At 38.1% G+C, this 17,877-nt stretch overlaps 1 pseudogene; it reads right to left on the reverse strand.

The window, feature by feature from the left end:
- Positions 1–5,762: 5,762 nt before the first annotated feature.
- Positions 5,763–6,124, reverse strand: LOC112824103 (cytochrome c oxidase subunit 7B, mitochondrial pseudogene; annotated as a pseudogene).
- Positions 6,125–17,877: the final 11,753 nt, after the last annotated feature.

Genomic DNA, 17,877 nt, shown 5'->3' on the forward strand with positions numbered 1-17,877 from the left:
CATCTCTTCAAGTTCTCTCAGTAGTTGAGAGAACTTTTTTCTTCCTCTTCCTCTTCCTCTCTTTCTCCTCCTCCTTCCCCCCTTTTCCCTCCTCCTCCTTCTTCATCTTTTTTGGTTTATGTTCTTTCTAACCATAGATTTGTTTTAAATTTAAATGCCTAGTGGGAAGACTTTTCTTTTCTCAGTGAACAAAGTACATTTGGAACTAGTTCTCCAACGTCGACATAGCTAGGATTCTCTGACACCGGTGGTGAGTCTGGAAGTACATGGCTTTTGTGACCCAACTCCCCCTTCCTAGACTGTGATCAAGACTCTCTTCCCTACACAGCTTGTAATAGTCTTAAAATTTTTCAAAACAACCTGCTCCAGGAAAGCCACTCTTAATGCAAGCTGATGCTTGAATTGACAACAATTTGATATCCCTACACTTGTTTCCTCTTCTATTCATTTGATCTCCTTGCCCCAGTCTCTACCCCTTACTGCTGTTCTGGTCTTTTATACATCTCTGCCCATCTCCTCTCATAGATTATCCTTTCTAGCGTGACAGCTCCCTGTGGTTTTTCTCCTTAAGAAAGATGAAATCATTTCCAGAATTATTAAAGATCACAACATTCTTTTCCCACAGTCCACGAAAGGATGGCAATTAGACTAAAATTGGCCAAATTTTTATTTCAATAAATAGAAAAATAGAGATTCCTAATTCCCTTTCATAAAATATTCTAAAATATGCATAAATGCTTTTAAAATCTTTGGAGAAACATCACATATTTATCACTTAAATTCTAGTTGTTACCTTTCAACAAAAATATTAGGTGATGAAGAAAGAGAAAGAGATGTCAGGACGTGGACCATAGTCATGGAAACCGTGATGGTCGACCTGTGCTCGGGGGAGGGGCTGATTATGCACACATATTTTTTAGCTAAGTTCCCATACCCAGGTAAAACAATCATAACCATCTTAGACATACTTTGAAATATAATAGCCATGAATATGACATGAGTATATTTTTATGCACGTAAGTATATTTTTCAAAACTCTTCAGGCACAAACTTTTTTCAAACAGAAGTTTAACATTTTATCATATCCTTATTGACTTTGAAGTACAACACTGATGTCAGTGAGTTCTAAAAAACTAAAGAAATAGAACACTAAAGTCTTAGAAACCTAAGAACCCAGCACCCCTACTCTGATTGGTTTGAAGCCCCGGGTCCTCAGTGCAGCAATCACATGCCACCTAACAAGGTGTTTTGTTAGAGATGATTAGGAACCGTGCAGGTGGCAGCATCTGTCTTTGTCAAAGTTACAATCTTTCTCACTGTTACTTGAATCTACATAAAATAATGATGAAAAGTGTTCATCATACTCAAAACTCAATCTCAAACAAAATGACCAGTAATTGAAAAAACAAAGGTAATTGGCCATGAATGATGGAAGGAATTTCACTAAGGATCTTACTGACTGAAAGAAGTTCAATAACTTTAAAACACTGGAAATATTTTAAGCACCACAAGCCTTAATGTGAGACTGTTGGTAAGGAAAATTTAAAAGAGTTCTTGATAGTAGAGCATCACACAGTGATTTAACTGTACTCTATAATTTCTAAAATGGACTGCATTTGCTGAACTGACCAGCAATCCCTACCCTTATCCAATAGCCACTTCATGCTCATTAAATGGCATAGGCATGCTTTTCTTAACACAAGTGTCAAGTTTATTGAATGTGCAAGACTCTATAGGTACAAAAGGAAACATTTTCTCTCCAATTACTGTCTTTAAGCATATTATGTCAGATTCATTTATTCATCCATTTAAACTATTTATTGCCTATCTACTATGTGATCAAATACTATTTTAGGCCCCTTAGATTATGCAAGTGGAAATAAAACAAAACAGACACAGTAACCCTGCCTTCTCAGAGCTTAAATTCTAGTAGGGGAGACAGACAAGAAATGTAGTAGATCTTTACCTGCTTCAGAACTCAGACATATTCCATAGTTTTTTGCTTTTACATGGATTAGACATGTCACTTTCAGCTAGTAAAAAGTACAGTTCTGCGCAAGCCAAAATGTTTCTTTCACATCCAATTCAAAGCTCCTTTCTCTTCCCCAGCTCAAGCCTGCCCACGCCAGGACCTCCACAAGGGACAGGAGACCTAGCCTCTTCCTTCTACCTCCTCGCTCTCCCTTCTCCTCCCATCACTACGTCATCAAACTAAGAAGCCTGGGTGGTTTTTCCCAGAGCCCTCTTACCACCTTCAGTTCCACGTACCAGGGGGGAGAGTTGCCTAAGCGTTTCAGCAACACTAGAGAGAGGTGTCTGTCTCCTCTTCAGGAGGAGATCTAAACAAATGGTTTGTTTTCTGAAGTTCTTTGCTTGACTTGAAGTGGGGAGAAAGCACAGCCCTCACTCAATGGAAGGAAGATGCCACAGTGCTACTCCTGACAGGCCTCTGTCTTTCCTTTACAAAGCATTTTTTGCTTTCTAATTAATCTTACAATGTTAAGGTGGGGGTGGGTGATGGTATAAAGGTCATAGAACCATTTTTGCTATCTGTTAGCAAGGCCTTCCTGCATGGTGTAGTGCGGTGCTGTCCAGTGGAAATACAGTGCAAACCACATACGTAATTTTAAATCTTCTGGGAGCCACATTTAAAAAATAAAAAAAGAAGAAGTGAAATTAATTTTACTATTACATTTTATTTATCCACATAGATCCAAAATTGTATTTCAATGAATAATTAATACAAAAATATTAATGAGATAGTTCCTATTCTTTTTTCCATACCATGTCTTTGAACACTGGTGTGTATTCTATACTTACGGTACATCTCAGTTCAACTAGCCACATTCCAAGTGCTCCATAGGCTCATGTACCTAGTACCTACCATGGTGGACAACAACGGGCTAGTGCCTCCCTTGAAAGTGGGGTACCATTTTTTGTTCTTGCCTTTTGGATCGCCGTCCATACTCTGGGGCAATTAGATAGGTCAATTGAGCATTCTGAACCTCCACAAATCTTTCTTGCCCACCATGCCATTCCCTCTGCCACTCCTCGCATGCTCCACATCCCCATTTTCTCCTTCTCCACTCTCCCTGTGTCTGCTCTGCCTACAGTGATCACATAACACATGCACTGGGCTCCTCATCGTAAAGAGGATTTTCATAAAATGGCTGGGAAGTTAATGAGTGGTCTCAGATGGACCCCCTTGGCCTCATTTCCCTTCTTTCCTCCCTCCCTACTGTTTTTACTCTCTCTTTCTTCCTAAAGTATTTATTATGTTAATTATAATCTTAGTAAAATATTGCCAACTTGCAGTGTGGATGGGGAAAGACAGGCAAAGAAAAATGAAAGCTTCCTAATATTGTCCTAAAATTTCATTTCCTGTCCTAAAATGTTATTACAGTACAATTTTGTTTAGGGTTGGGGGTTAGCAATGTAGGAAACTACCAGGACACACAACAAGAAATATTGAGACTAAAGATTAGACTCAAAATTTGTCTTAGGTTAATAGATTTTCCAAGTTTTTGTTAGCTTTTTTTTTTTTCTAAAATGAGCAGATAGGTTATATGACATATTGAAAGAAAAAACATGGAAAGTTGAGGGGAAAAAAAAGACATCTAATAATTTTCCCAGATAAAAATAATATGGTTTCTTTTCTTCTTTGTTTATCCAATTTTTATTTTTTGTTTGTTTTGAGATCCTTTTCTAATTTACATATAAGTCATGACACTCTAATGTCAAAGGAAAGGAGATTTGAATTACATTTCTCTACGTCAGGAAGAGGCTTCAAAAATAATAGTTATTTAGTATGTTCAGGAAAAAGTTATTGACTATAATTTGAGGGTTAAAGATTGAAGAGTAAATACTCAAGGCTTCCAAAGCTGAGTTTTGACAGGAATTTAAATGATCTTTAGCCAAATAGTAAAAGAGCCAATATCCTGAAGGACATGATTGTAGAAATACCTTAGATTATTTCTGCTCTCAGAATTACTATTTTAACTATGAAAAGTTAAGAAGCTGCCTTTAAAATGCAATATAAAATGTAGGTCTTATCCAGTTATGAAAAATAAAGATCTCCTTGTGTTGCTGCAAGTAAAGTACCTGGAGAACATCCAATTAGGGCAATTATATTCTGCCTATATACATTTTTCTTAGCAATTTTCATGTGATTCAGGCTTAAAACTCTTTCTATTCAACAACTATTTACAACTGGATGAGGTGAAGCATTTCATTTGTTGGTGGAGTGATTTCCATAAATATGACAGTGAAATGTTCTGAAACCCTTCAATATTAACATATCTTGCAAAAGAAATACATTACTTAATCATTAAATAGGATACTAATGAGTCTTTATTAAACTTCCAAGATAAACATTGTATTGACATCTAGTGGCTATGGAGGCTGATAACAGATATACTATATTAAAAGCACATGGAGTATTAATGTTTTCCATTTAAAATTTTCTTAAATGAAAAATGGGCCAACTATACCTAATACTGAATAATGCTGAGGTATTGATAAGAAAGTATAAAATTTATGTGTTGATACGTTAAAAGCCAGGGATGGATCAGGGATGGTCTGAAAAAGAATCATATCACAGTTGCTCAAGAAATAGGAAAAACACCTAGATACTTGGTAATAGGTGTACTAAGGCACATCAACAGTAACACCTAAGTAACAACTAAGGCACAACAACAACCATTACAGAGCTCCTCCCATGTCCCAGCCCTGCAATGTGGTTAACAGATATTCTCTCACTTAGATTTCGGAAATATCCTCCAAATGAGATAAAACTTACACCTCTATGTTACTAATGAGGAAACAGACCATGAGGGGTTAAATTGCTTGCTGAAGTCACAAGTGAAGTCGGGATTTGAAACCAATCTATCCGCTTCCCAAATCCAAACTCAGAGAAACCACACTTCTATTAATACCCAACTCTACATGCTAATGACTCCCTTTAAAATTAACAAGTTAAAAATAATCATATTAATCATTTAACTCACTTTTTAAAAAACCCATTCTGTGATTTTGTGATAACTGAATCTTGCTTATTGATTCTTGAACCATTATTATTCTTGAGTGTTACTTTGAGTTTGTTTCTACATCCGGCATTGACATTCATAATCACGTGACACGCGTGCAGTGAATAACTTTGAAACGAAGTGCATCCAGAAAGAAGATAGGTTTCTTCTCACTGGTATAGATTCTTTGACTTAAGAAAGTTGTTTCTTTTCCTCTGAAAGAAGACTTCTTTGAAAAGCTGTCATAGAAAAATGTCATGGCAAGAAGTAAATTTACAGGAGGGAGTTGAGAGATACGAGGTAGTGGTGACCTGCTAAATGAGAATGCAGAACTTGAAAGAGGGTAATGGAGACAAGAACGGGCAGAGGGAGGCCAGGAAGAAGCTGAGTGTAGGAGCTGATGAGACAGGAAATGGTGGGTGGCAGCGGTGGGGGACAGAAAGAGGGATAACGATGGGTTTTACAAAGCTCAGTTCAAGTCGGAAACAGGCCCTTAGGTGGAAGGCAAAGGACATCCCTTCCTTCTACAGTTTTTTATGTAAGTGTATAATCTGCATAATCTGACAGAGAATAGAACACAGACATAGATGTACATATATATATATATATATATATTAAGGATCCAAATGCACTTTATTTCTTCAATCATGCCATATTTTAATGGGTGCACAGTGCTTTTATTTGGCATCAATTATGGGTTGGTTTTAAAACAATTCAGTATTACACCAGCTGCGCTGATTACTGGTCTCTCCATTCTTTTGGGGTGCCTCTGCTAATAGGGGACAGGTTCCATTCTACTCCAGTTTGTGTTGCTGTATATGCCCACACAGCAACACAGAAAGTGTCTCCACTAGCGAATACAGCATTACCATATTTGTCATGGAAATCAGGAGTCAGTTTCTGGTGGCTCTGCCTTGCCATTGTTTGCTGAATGCTTTGAAGTCAGAGACAACTTAGGGCATTTTTGGCCATGGGAAACATCCTGAAGCTGGAGACAGAACAGTGTGGCTACAGAGGCTGGTTTGCTACAGCTTCGTGCTAAGTCCCCTCGCCCAGACGTAGATGTATATAACTCTCAGTTCGATGTATTCCTTCGTGGCCCTTTGGATGATCCTGACTCAGTGTTACCAGTGGGAGTCTGGATGGAATGAGTTGAGGAAAGGAAGAAGAACAGGGGTGAGGAACAATTGTGTTTCTAAGGATTACAGTAATTCTAGGAAATCTAGAGAGGCTCTTGGTCATCCCCATCGTGGAACAGTCCTCTGCATGCATCCATTTGGTATACAAGCATTTAGGAAGTATCGCTATCAATTCCCAAGGCAGACGCTCCTCCAGATCTATAATTCTGAGGTTCGCTTGGAACCAAAGGAGGCTCTGGGAAAGAGAATAGGGAGACAATTGGATAGGATGTGTTTAAGAAACACACTGACGAGGTGTTCAAAATGAGCAAAGAAATAACAAGAAGTCTGACAGTAGCGTTTTGTACAGGAAAACAATGAGCATTTTGGGACGAGACAGACAGAAAACTGCAGTCTGAAACAGAGAAGTCCACTCTAATGAGATAAGAAATCACGAAGAGTCTTAACTTCGGTCTTGGGTGAAGATTGAAGAAAGGAGTAGAGCCTGCCTGTGGGTTTTCAGATAACGAGAAAGAAATGGGTAACGCTGAAAAGGAAATGTTTTCGTGCTTAAACTGGCAATGAGATACCAAAGATAGCTAAAGATAGGAAATTGGATAAGAACTGAAAACTCAGAAGGATCACAGTTGATCTGTAGTAGTTTGGGGGATGAAAGAGTATAAAGGGAAAATAAGAAAGAAGTTGAGAGCAGATGAGAGGCTGTAAGTGAGTTTGCCAGAAGCATGGAGCACTGTGATGTGATCCTTCTCAAAAGACAGCAGATCAAGGAGCTGTGTGCCTGAAATCAACAGCAAGATGGAGAAGCATTTTTTTTTAACCATGTATAAGAGAAGGCATCGGTGTCTCTTTGGACCAAATTAGAGAAAACTGAGGCAGAAACCCTTGAGAGCTGTGTTTCCCAAATTTGGCTGCATGTTAGAATCTCCTGGAGAGCTTAGAGAAATCCCTTGATGCTTACGTTGCGCCCCACACCAAGAAATCAGAGTGTGTGGGGTAGGAGCCACGCCTCTGCATTTTTTTAAAGATCGGCAGGTGATTCCAATTTGCAGCAAAGTGTGAAAACCACTTATTTATAGAGCATGCCCTGAACGTTTGGAGGGAATTTGAAGAGCAGATGGTGAGTGAGTTGGTTAAAAAAGAATGACCAAAATCATCTCGTGATATGGAAGTGTGCGTTATTAATGACCCGCACACATCCTAACACTAGCCACTCCCTGGATTGTGCTTGTTTTCTTGACCTCTCACTTCTACCGAGGTTCCCTGACAGTTTATTTTTGTTATCGTGATGCATTGAATTTTCTCTTACTATCTCAGTATATTAACATACTGAGCACACAAATTACAGAACTTTGTATGTCAATTGAAAAATGAAAAATGCTAGGTTGATGAAAACTTGGCATAAATTAGTCACAACATATTCAAAAAATGCAGGTTGAATGCTGAGCTGCACACAGGATATGCATAAAAATCTGATGCAGTGATTATTTTGTTCACCGGGTATTGGATTTATGCCATCGTCCTTTAAATATTAACAACTTATGAGGTATTGGAAATGCTTCTATCCAAATTTGTGAGATGACTCCAAGTCACAGAGTTTGCTCCGCTTTGGTTTTGCTTTTTTAAAAACACAGTTCGTGTGCATTTTTGTCATAGAAAACTTCTTTTCTCACGAGAAGTCAACCCTTAGCAAAACATCCTGAAAAATGGTGTGCATCTTATTTTTCTTCTTTGATTAGGCTTGCTTAATTCTGTATTATCTGCCTTTGCTTTGATGCCAAACAAGATTAAATTTTCAAGTATAGTATGCTAAATTTATAATGTGAATTTAAAACAAAATTACTTATAAGAAACCAACATCAGCACCTAGGGACAAGGCTGAGCTATTAGCATAATTTACACCAGTAAAGATATTCTACCCTAATTATTTGTGGCCAATTATCAATTACTGGTCAATGCTAGAATCATTCACCGTAATTATTTCCCTAAGGAATCTTCCCTGGATATAATGGAAAGTTTCATCATATTTCTTTTCTTAGCAAAACAATTTTTATTTTTTTCTACAAGATTTTCCATCTATGAGAAAACCAAATCTAAATCTTTGCTACTGAGGATGTCTCTAAGATTTTACATCTTTGGGTCCTAAATATCCAAAGCAAAAACTAAATATATCCATGGCCGATATTAGAAATTTTCTGGAAAGAATGCCTAAAACACTGCTATTTCATCTTCTTATAAGTTTTGATTAATTTCAATTCTGATTTTTTTTGAAATTGAAGAGATTGATTTATACTTCCTAAGTTAACATTTTAAACATTAATTCCTTTCCTTATATACAGGTTTTTTTTTTTTCTATTAAAATCAATCGCAAAGCCTGCAAACACTAACCTTACATTTGAATTCCTAATGACTCCTCCTATTGTCTCATTTCTGTTTGAACCTGTCAATCAATGGTGAAAAGTGCTAATCACTCCCAGAAATCCCAATCTTGCTCACAAAAGTACCAGTCACTGAAAAATAATACCGATTGGTCATGGATGGGCAGGAAATCTCACTAGGGATCTAACCGCACAATGGAGTTTATTAAGTCCATTTTGCTCAAATCCAGCTCTCCCTGCATGCAAGGGTTTGGAACTTTTAATTTCAAAGTCAGCTAAAACCAGCTAAGGTAACTTATATTCATTAGCCTAGCTCTGACTGAAGTGCTGTGAAATCTCTTGGTTAGTGCTTTTGGCTCTGGATAATAGGAGAAGCATTTATTTTTACTCTTTATTTTTCTCCCCTTCTTTTTAAAGAGGGGGGAATATTCTTAGTTGGATGCTAGTTGTTTTAAATTCTTAATTGGTCCACGTTCTTATTCAGCTGCTTATTATTTTCACATTTCATTCTTTGGAGTGACTAGACATCCACAAGAAGGATATTTCCCACTAATTCCCCCCATGCAGCAGTGTTCTCTCAAAGCCATGGCCACATTTATTACTAAAAAGCAGTTATGATGTGTACATGCAGCATGGGCCATAAAGTATTGTAGCCTCAGGTCACAGAGAGGGATGAAGGTCAGCAGGCTTATTGTCCACATTATGCAGAACACCAACTTTCTTTCAGCCTTTTTTTTTTTTTTTTTTTTTTAAACTGCCGCTTATTTGCTTTCTGTGAGGGGGCAGCTGCAGGGGGCTGGTGTGAAGGAAGAAGAGGAAGACGGTAGTATCATTAAAGAATAAACAGTAATTACCTTGTAGAAATCTCTAGAGTGATTGATTACCTCTCCAGCTTATAAGAATAGGCCTGGGAATATACAATAATTGATTTCTATTACTTATGTGTGTTTTCCTTTTCACTTTCCGAAGAAGCAATGTAGTTTAATTGACTTTAATTCCAGATTACGTATTTTTATGACTTCTGGAGTCGGCGAGGGATGAATAGAGTTGTTAGCCCCCTGACCCGTATTACCCATCGGAAGTAGGCAGGTACGTGTGTGTGCCTGCGTGTACGTGTGTGCGCTATCCTATGTTGCATGTCATCACACATCTTGTACTTATCACTGGGTTGCTTTTGTCTTTTCGTGTAGGTACTCGTTTAGGTTTAGATGGGCTCAGAGGAATTCCAGGGTTAATCAAAACTTGAGAGCGAGCGGTGGCTTTAGCAAGGTCTGGCACTGGCACCATGGGAACGAGACCTCTCCCAGGCAGGCCTGCTCTAAGTTGTGGCACAGTCCCTTGAGCATGCTGGAGCGGGGCACCATCAGACCTTAAATTGTGCCATCCCTGTTGTGATGCCACGGGTCGAGTCACGTCCCCGTGAAATAGCAGGGGACTGAATTTATTTAACCTATACCTTCGACTTATACTTTGACATCGTGAAAATCAGATGGGTTTTGGAATGACTGTATGCCTTTTCCTGGCTGGGAAATTGAGGCATACATTGTTACATAATGCATCTAGAAGAAAAGGAATCAAATGAAACCAGACCTTGCATTTGACGACACTGACAGTGGCTTGGGCTAGATAAAATTTTGTCACTAGACGAAGTAGAGAGGACAATATTCTCTGAAGCACTGTGTCTCCTGGCTTCCTGGCAAATTAAATTACTTTCGGGGTCTGTGACAATTTACACATTCTTTGTACACTATATATTCATATGTATACATATGTATACATACCATACATGTATGCTATATATATATATATATATATAATACCTTTCACAAGTAATAAATATTGGTTAACTGACTTTTCTCCCCCTTTTTGAAAACAATTGTTCCCTTTTCATATTTTTGTTTCCATTGCTTAACCCCGTGTCTGGCATATTTTAGGTGACTGAAAATGCGTGTTGTGAGTCTCTGATTCCTGAAGGATTGATTATATCATTTGGGCAGATGCTGAGATGTCCATTTTTACTTTGTTTGGACAAAAATGATTAGGATAATATTTATTCTTTGGTACTATAAACAAAGCAATGTTACAAAATAACAAAAGATAGCAGAAGTAAACAATGCCTGCAACACTTCTCTAATTTCAGTGATGCAAAAGAGCTGCAGATGTTGATGTAGGGATGCAAATCTCCCTAGGAGCTGGTACATCAATATTTGGGGGACCTAAAGAAGATTTTTAGTTTTTAATATTCTTGTGCACTATGATTCCATTAATGACAAATCTACTGGATTAGCAAGAATCATGGTAGTAGTTAGCACCTGCAGCTTAAAAGATTTAGGATTTTTCTGAATGAAATTTTCTGAGTTTTTCCCTCCTTCTAAATATGGAGCAAAATTAATTATTTTAACGTAACAGATACACAAAATAGGAGTTAATTTCTGTTATCTTACTTACACAGTGTCTTATAGAAATAAACTCAGGTGCCAAATGTCCAAACTACTAATTCTGATATCTAACTTACACATTTCCCTCACAAGAGTATAGAAGCATTTTCCAAATTCGAACGTACGGATTCCAGCTCAGTAAATTCCCAATGAGTCGACACTGCCAAGTTGCTTTCTGTTGAAAGAATGATTGCTTTTATGTTGTGTAAAATATTTGTAACTCTAGGAAGTTAGATTGTAGAATTTGAAGCTGTCACCCTAATAGTGAACAATTTCACGAACAATACAGTGGACCTAAACAGTGCAGCTGAAATATGTAGCCACAGACATTGGGGTATCACTTGGACAATGCCCCAAATAGCATGAGTGACACTTGATGGTGGAACACTGCGCCACTGGTACTTAGTGATCTCGCGCTTTGTCAAGTATTCCTTTTTCTTTCCTTTTATTTTCTCTCCCTGGTGGCTATTTGTTATTCTCAGAAGACTACAGACTTCCCTTCCCCTGGACCTTTTTGAACTCTGCTGTCTTTGAACATCATGGATATTGCAAAAGAAACTATTTACTAGGCAGTAATTATATGCCACCCCTCGTGTAAAGGTAAATGATAATGAGGTATGTGCGAAGAATAGGCAGCCCTGTCAAAGGGAAAAAGAGCGGCTTTTAAAACTTAGAGCCATACAAAATGCCTTATAGACTTGTTCTGGAGTAACTGTATCAATTAACCACGCTAAAAGCTCTAACTCAGATGGGCACTGCACACAGCATGTCTACTAGTGTTTTATTATCAAGTCCATTATGATGAGTTCTTGTCCTAGACAAAGGGAGAACAGAAAAAGAATTCAGGCTGACAAATTAGACTTGAAATCAGTTTCATTTACATAACGACTAGAAGTTCATTAATAACAGAGTTTTAATTATTCATGCTCTTGTTTCACTAGATACAGCAGTTTTCCCCCTGCTGTGCGGGATGTCTGGATTAGCTAAAATGAACCTTAGCAAACTGATAGGCTGCCCGGATACTCAGATGCTTTTCTATTTTCACACCATTAGAGATGGGGGTGGGGGTGGAGCAGGAGGGAGTGTGTGTACCAATTGGGGCTGGGTAATGAAGGGGGGTGGAGAGCAGAGGAAGGCACTGAATAGAGAAAAAAGAAAGCTGGCTAGCAGGTTTTCGGAAAAGAAAGAGAAGGGAAAAAATGCAATTGTTGTATAAATTTGTACTTGATGGGAGCTTCCACCTGAGATGATAATACTTTAAATATCAATCATTTCAAGATTTCCTGATGGGGCATACCACTAATATGACTCTGTGTGTGTGTGTGTGTGTGAACACGCACGCACGCCTGTGATTCTTTTCCTTTGGATATAGGAGCATTAATAGGGTTTTTTTTTGGTTTGATTGTATTAAAAAAGAGAAAGAGAGAGAGAGAAAGAAGGAAAGAAGAAACTTTCCCCACAATTCCAATATCTGGACAAATCTGAGAAACAGGTTTAAAGTGGACTTCAATACAAAGTTCGTTAATGAGAGCAGTGGTGATATTTTCATTCCTACTGGTAATAAATAATGACACTAAGGATACTTTCCTGCAAAGAACTTCAACTGTTTTCACACACATCAATCTGCTACAGTCTCAGCGCCACCTCATGAAGTAGTTCAGGGCTGATTGGGCAGGGGATTATTGCATTTCTGGTTCATTTGCTGTCTGTATATTTTACGGGCTAATTTAGGTAACTATCTCACGAAAAGAGAATCTATGACAAATAAAAACAAGGCTCAGTTCTTCCCAATACCCCTCCAGCTCAGCGAGGTGGGGAAAGAAGCTGGAGTAGAACCTCTCTTCGTTTTGAAATCGCACAACAGCTGCCGGTTGGAGTTTCCAGGGCTGTCTTTGGAACTGCTTTGTAATAAAATTCTTAGTTTGGGGAACCATCATTTATAAGAAACAAATCTTTTGAAGAAAAAAAATTAGTAAGGAGAAATGACATTTAACAAGAGGGAACCAAGTACCCAACCGCTTTGTCTGTGTTCTCCTGCTTGATTTAACCTTCACAAAAATTATTATATCCATTTTACCGTTTTACTGAGGACAAAATGAAGCCTCAGAGAGACCAAGAGTGCAGCTAGTGAAGGAGGGGGTGAGAAATCAATCTATGTCGGTCTGACACCAACTTCCCCCCTGCTACATATGCATCCACATCCAGGAGAAAATGGTTACTAATATGTTTATACAAAGTTGATACAATTTGTTTTGTTTTTCTGTTAATTTTCTTTGCCCTCTTAATGATTTTCTACAAAATAAATAGAACAGGCTGTTTTTTTTTTTGAGAATATAGATAGCTTTCTTAAATCTTGACTAACCAGAAAGTCATAAAAATCAAATATTTAAACAGTTAATACAGGAGCAAGGTGCTAATATGAACAAGGCCTATTTCTAGTAACAGAATAATTGAGTACGAATTAGACAGACTACTCTACCTGATAACTTTAAGTCAAATGCCACATTTGTAGATCATGTAGGAAAAAAATTAATCACCAGAAGCTGCCACCTTTCATTACTTGAAGTTTGCTTCTAAGTGGGCATTATGTCCACATACTGTGAAGGGCAGTCATGGACTAATAAAGCCAAGGTTTTCTTTCTTCCTCCTCCCTCCCTCCCTTCCTTCATTCCTTTCTCTCTCTTCCTCTTTTTCCTTCTCCTTCTGTAGGGCCATCAGCTATTCATTTATGCTCTGAAGAGTTCACATTTACTGGCTAGTTTTAAGTTTTATTTACTCCTTTTCCCGGGGAAGTCCACCCCCCCAACCCTGTTTTATAAAGCTATCTTTACATCAGAGATTTTGAATGATTAATTACTGCTTCAGAGTGATGAGAAGCTCTCAACACATTTATAATATTTTACCTTTTTATCTCTCTGAAGTATATATAGAGATATTAAGGTACAAAGAGGTATGACTCGGGGGGGGGAGCACACAAGTGTTTTGAAAAGATAAAACAAGATCCTTCACTAGAGAGCTACCCCAAGCAACACACTAGATTTCAGAGTAAAATGCAATAAGTGGACAGTTAGCAATATGTAAACATCAGAATCCATTCAGGTGGCTGGGTCATTATTGACTCCAGTGACGTCCAAAATGGCACATTCACAAAAGTTGCCTGAGCAATCTGAAAATCAAGCTAAGGATTCCTTCTAAATCTTTGACCAAGGATTACTACAAAAATCGGATGCTTTTGAAAAAGAGAATGAAAACAAACCTTTTAATAAAAAGCTGAAACAACTATTTTTTCAAAAATGCCTTAACTGCGCCATGGGTGGTGTGTTTGTGCGGCTTTAAACACATATTTCTTCCGATTTTCTGGGCTCTTTTACTCCTTTAGAAATGTAGAAATATTGCCAAAGGACAAAGAAAACAATGGAAGGTTGTGTGGGAAGAGGAGGAGACAGAGAAGACATCTGGATTGCGTTTGATCTGGCAGCTCTCTCTCCCTGCCCGGTTAGGAAGCTGCTGCCCTGGGCAAGCGGGAGGGGGTTGCCCGTGCTGGTATTTGATTTCCAGGTGCAAGTATTCACTCATCTAAATCCTGACCATATGCTGTCATACATCTGCGGAAGTACTGCTGCTTCCTTTTGAACTGGACAGAAAACGTACACCTGACTGACGCGTGCAAGATAGATGGTCCCGAAGCAGTGAAATCTCCAGCAGTTTCGCAGGGAAGAAGCCATGGAAATGTGTTGAATAGCTTGTGTCCTGACACGTCTTTTGCCTGGTGAGAGAGGCATTCAGAGGCGAGTCGGTAGGAGCAAGGAGAGAAAAAGTTTCCAGCCCCATTTCGGACCATTTTGTTCATCATTTGTAAAGTTGAAAGGGATGACTCTTCAAGCCCCTAAGGCATATCCAACCTGTGGGAGGGGGGGACATGTTGAAGACAGCAATCCTGCTGCCTAAGATGCAGTTTAGGGGAGAGAGTAAGTTCTAGAGGTCTACTGTGCAACATTGTGCCTATTGTTGTATCGTACACTTAAAAATATGTCAAGAGGCCAGATTTCATGTTAAATGCTCTTACTACAACAAATGAAACCAAATGAAACAACACCATTCACTAATCATTGGCAAACTGCAATGTTGCGGGACACTGTTATTTGCCAAACAGAACAGAAAGTTTATGTGGGATAATTATTGATTGTGTGCATTTGGACGACGACATTGGTTTCTTTATCTGATTCTCAGTTTTCTCATTTGTAAAATGAAGACGATAATTATTTCTCATATTGGGTCTTTGTTAGAATTCAAGATAATACAAGTGAAAGCATCATAGTTGCTTAAAAGGTGGCAGTTATTGTTACTATGTGACTAAAAGTTAGGAAGCCAGTTTTGTCCATTGGGCATTCAATGTGTAATTTGAAGTTACATAAATTCCACAGAGGCAAATTGAAAGGCATGTGTGATATGCTTTCAGGCCTAGGGTCAGTAATGATCGCAAAGGTGGCTCCCATTGTGGAATGATACAGGGCCTCCATTTGGAGAGCGTAACAAGTACTGAGCTGTGATCAGAAGAAAGCCCTTAAAAGGGAACACTTTGAAAGTGTCAAAACTTTTTTATTTCACCTCTGGGCCATTTTATACATAAGCCCAATATTTTTTTTTTAAAGATTCACTTGGCTGGATATCTCTGTTAACTCTGTTTTGTAGAGGTTTTTTGGGGGTATTTTTATTATTATTACAAAGGAATGTAATAAAAATGAAAAATTGCAAATATATTTTTATCAGCGGTATTTTATTGTATTCCAGTCTTTTGATTGTCGGTCAAGAATCAAATACTGTTAACAGTATTATTTTATTAATAAACAAAAACTTAATTCCCTGACAATGGTAAGGGATAAATAATACTATTTTAAAAAAGAAAGAAAAACTTTCAGAAAAAGCTGGTTAATAGTGAATGTCTTTTTTTCCTAGTGTATTAAAAGTAGAGACCTATGTTTTCCTTTTGTAATATTTTGATGTTTTTAAAAATAGAGAATGGAAAATTACTGTTTGTGTTCCATATTAACTTACTATTGAGCAGAAGCATTTTTTTTTTTTCTGTACTGAAGCCTTTAGAGACCTTGAATTTTTGTTACACTGAAGGAAAAAATAAAAAAGTAAAGGTTAAGGAAAAAAGAGATTATCCTTACTGCATTTTGCAGCATATGAGTTTGGTAGAATTCTTGTTCCCTTTCATGCATTAATCCTTTCTTGTGACAGATGGAAAATTAATTTAGCACGATACTGGGGGACTCCTTGGATTGTTATTTAAAATATCCAAAGGATAGGGGCGCCTGAGTGGCTCAGTTGGTTAAGCGTCTGACTCTTGATTTCGGCTCAGGTCATGATCTCAAGGTCATGAGATGGAGCCCCACATCCTGTTCCAAGCTCAGCGGGAGTCTGCTTGAGATTCTTTCTCCCTCTTCCTCTGCCCCTCCCCCAGGTCTTGCATGGGCAAAAAAAAAAAAAAAAAGATTTTATTTATTTATTTGAGACAAAGTACGAGAGAGAGAGCGTGAGTGGGGAAGGGAGCAGAGGGAGAAGGAGAGGGAGAGGCAGACTCCCTACTGAGCAGGGAGACTGAAGTGAGACTCGATCCCAGGATCCTGGAATCATGATCTGAGCCGAAGGCAGACGCTTAACTGACTGAGCCACCCAGGCGCCCCCTAAATAAATCTTTAGAAAATAAAATAAAATATCCAAAGGAGGGCGCCTGGGTGGCTCAGTTGGTTAAGCGACTGCCTTCGGCTCAGGTCATGATCCAGGAGTCCCTGGATCGAGTCCCACATCAGGCTCCCTGCTCGGCAGAGAGTCTGCTTCTCCCTCTGACCCTCCCCCCTCTCATGTGCTCTCTCTCTCTCTCTCATTCTCTCTGTCTCAAATAAATAAAAAAAAAATAAAAAAAAATATCCAAAGGATAAATAAAATGTGAATCAAACTTACAATTCTGTGCATTGGGTTTCAGGTCAAGTAATAATGTACTAAGGGAGGAAGGGAGCAGAGATGGAGAAGTGAAGTGGAGAGAAACAGTGATAACAGAAAAAGAAAAAAAAAAAAAGCAGAGAAGGAAAGGGGAAGAAGGGACCAGAAAGGAAGAAAATAAAAGGCAAAAGAAGGAGGCAACAAGTGGGATGAATTCTTTGGGACACTGTAAAATCAGGAACTATTTTGTGGGAAGGCAACTTGACAGGTAGAGACACAACAATGAAATAAAAACATCCATAATGAAGCCACTTGAAAATGTTTTACTCTCTTGGGTTGAAAGTTGCTGCTTGTTTGGGAAAGAGGGTACAATGGAAGTGTAAAGTGAGTTTCATCAACAAATGAGTATTCATGGACCAGGGACATGACTAAATTCTGTGAGGCGAATAACTGCAACAGGAATAATGATTTGAATAGAAAAATAATTTGTATCTTACAAGAATTTGCTATTTCTTTATGTGTCCTATCCTAGGTAAATTACTTGAAATCCACACTTACGTAGTGAATGTTACACGTTGAAGATAATCTCAGCAATAAGTTCTATCAGGGCATCGATACTGAAATCGACTGCCTAGACACCTATATATTTATTCTTTTGTTTATGATATTTTTTACAGCTCATTCTGAAAATGAGAAACTTGGAAATTTGTGACTGTAATTTCTGGTGATTTAAAAGTTATTTGAATTCAAGTTTCAAGTACCTAAATGCTACACCTCAAAAACTCACCATGACCTTTGGAAAATCTCATGATGGCATCCATCCTTGATTCATCCCTTTTTCTTCTGTCTTTCTAAACCCTTGACTCGAACTTCAACTATCTTAAAAATTCCAAATTCCCTTCAGTGTTTGATGACACATCTATAATCCTGAAATAATGTATACATATACCTTTAG

This window comes from Callorhinus ursinus, unplaced genomic scaffold, assembly GCF_003265705.2.
Source record: "Callorhinus ursinus isolate GAN/ISIS: 27379988/994484 unplaced genomic scaffold, GSC_fseal_2.0 scaffold9, whole genome shotgun sequence".
Taxonomy (NCBI): domain Eukaryota; kingdom Metazoa; phylum Chordata; class Mammalia; order Carnivora; family Otariidae; genus Callorhinus; species Callorhinus ursinus.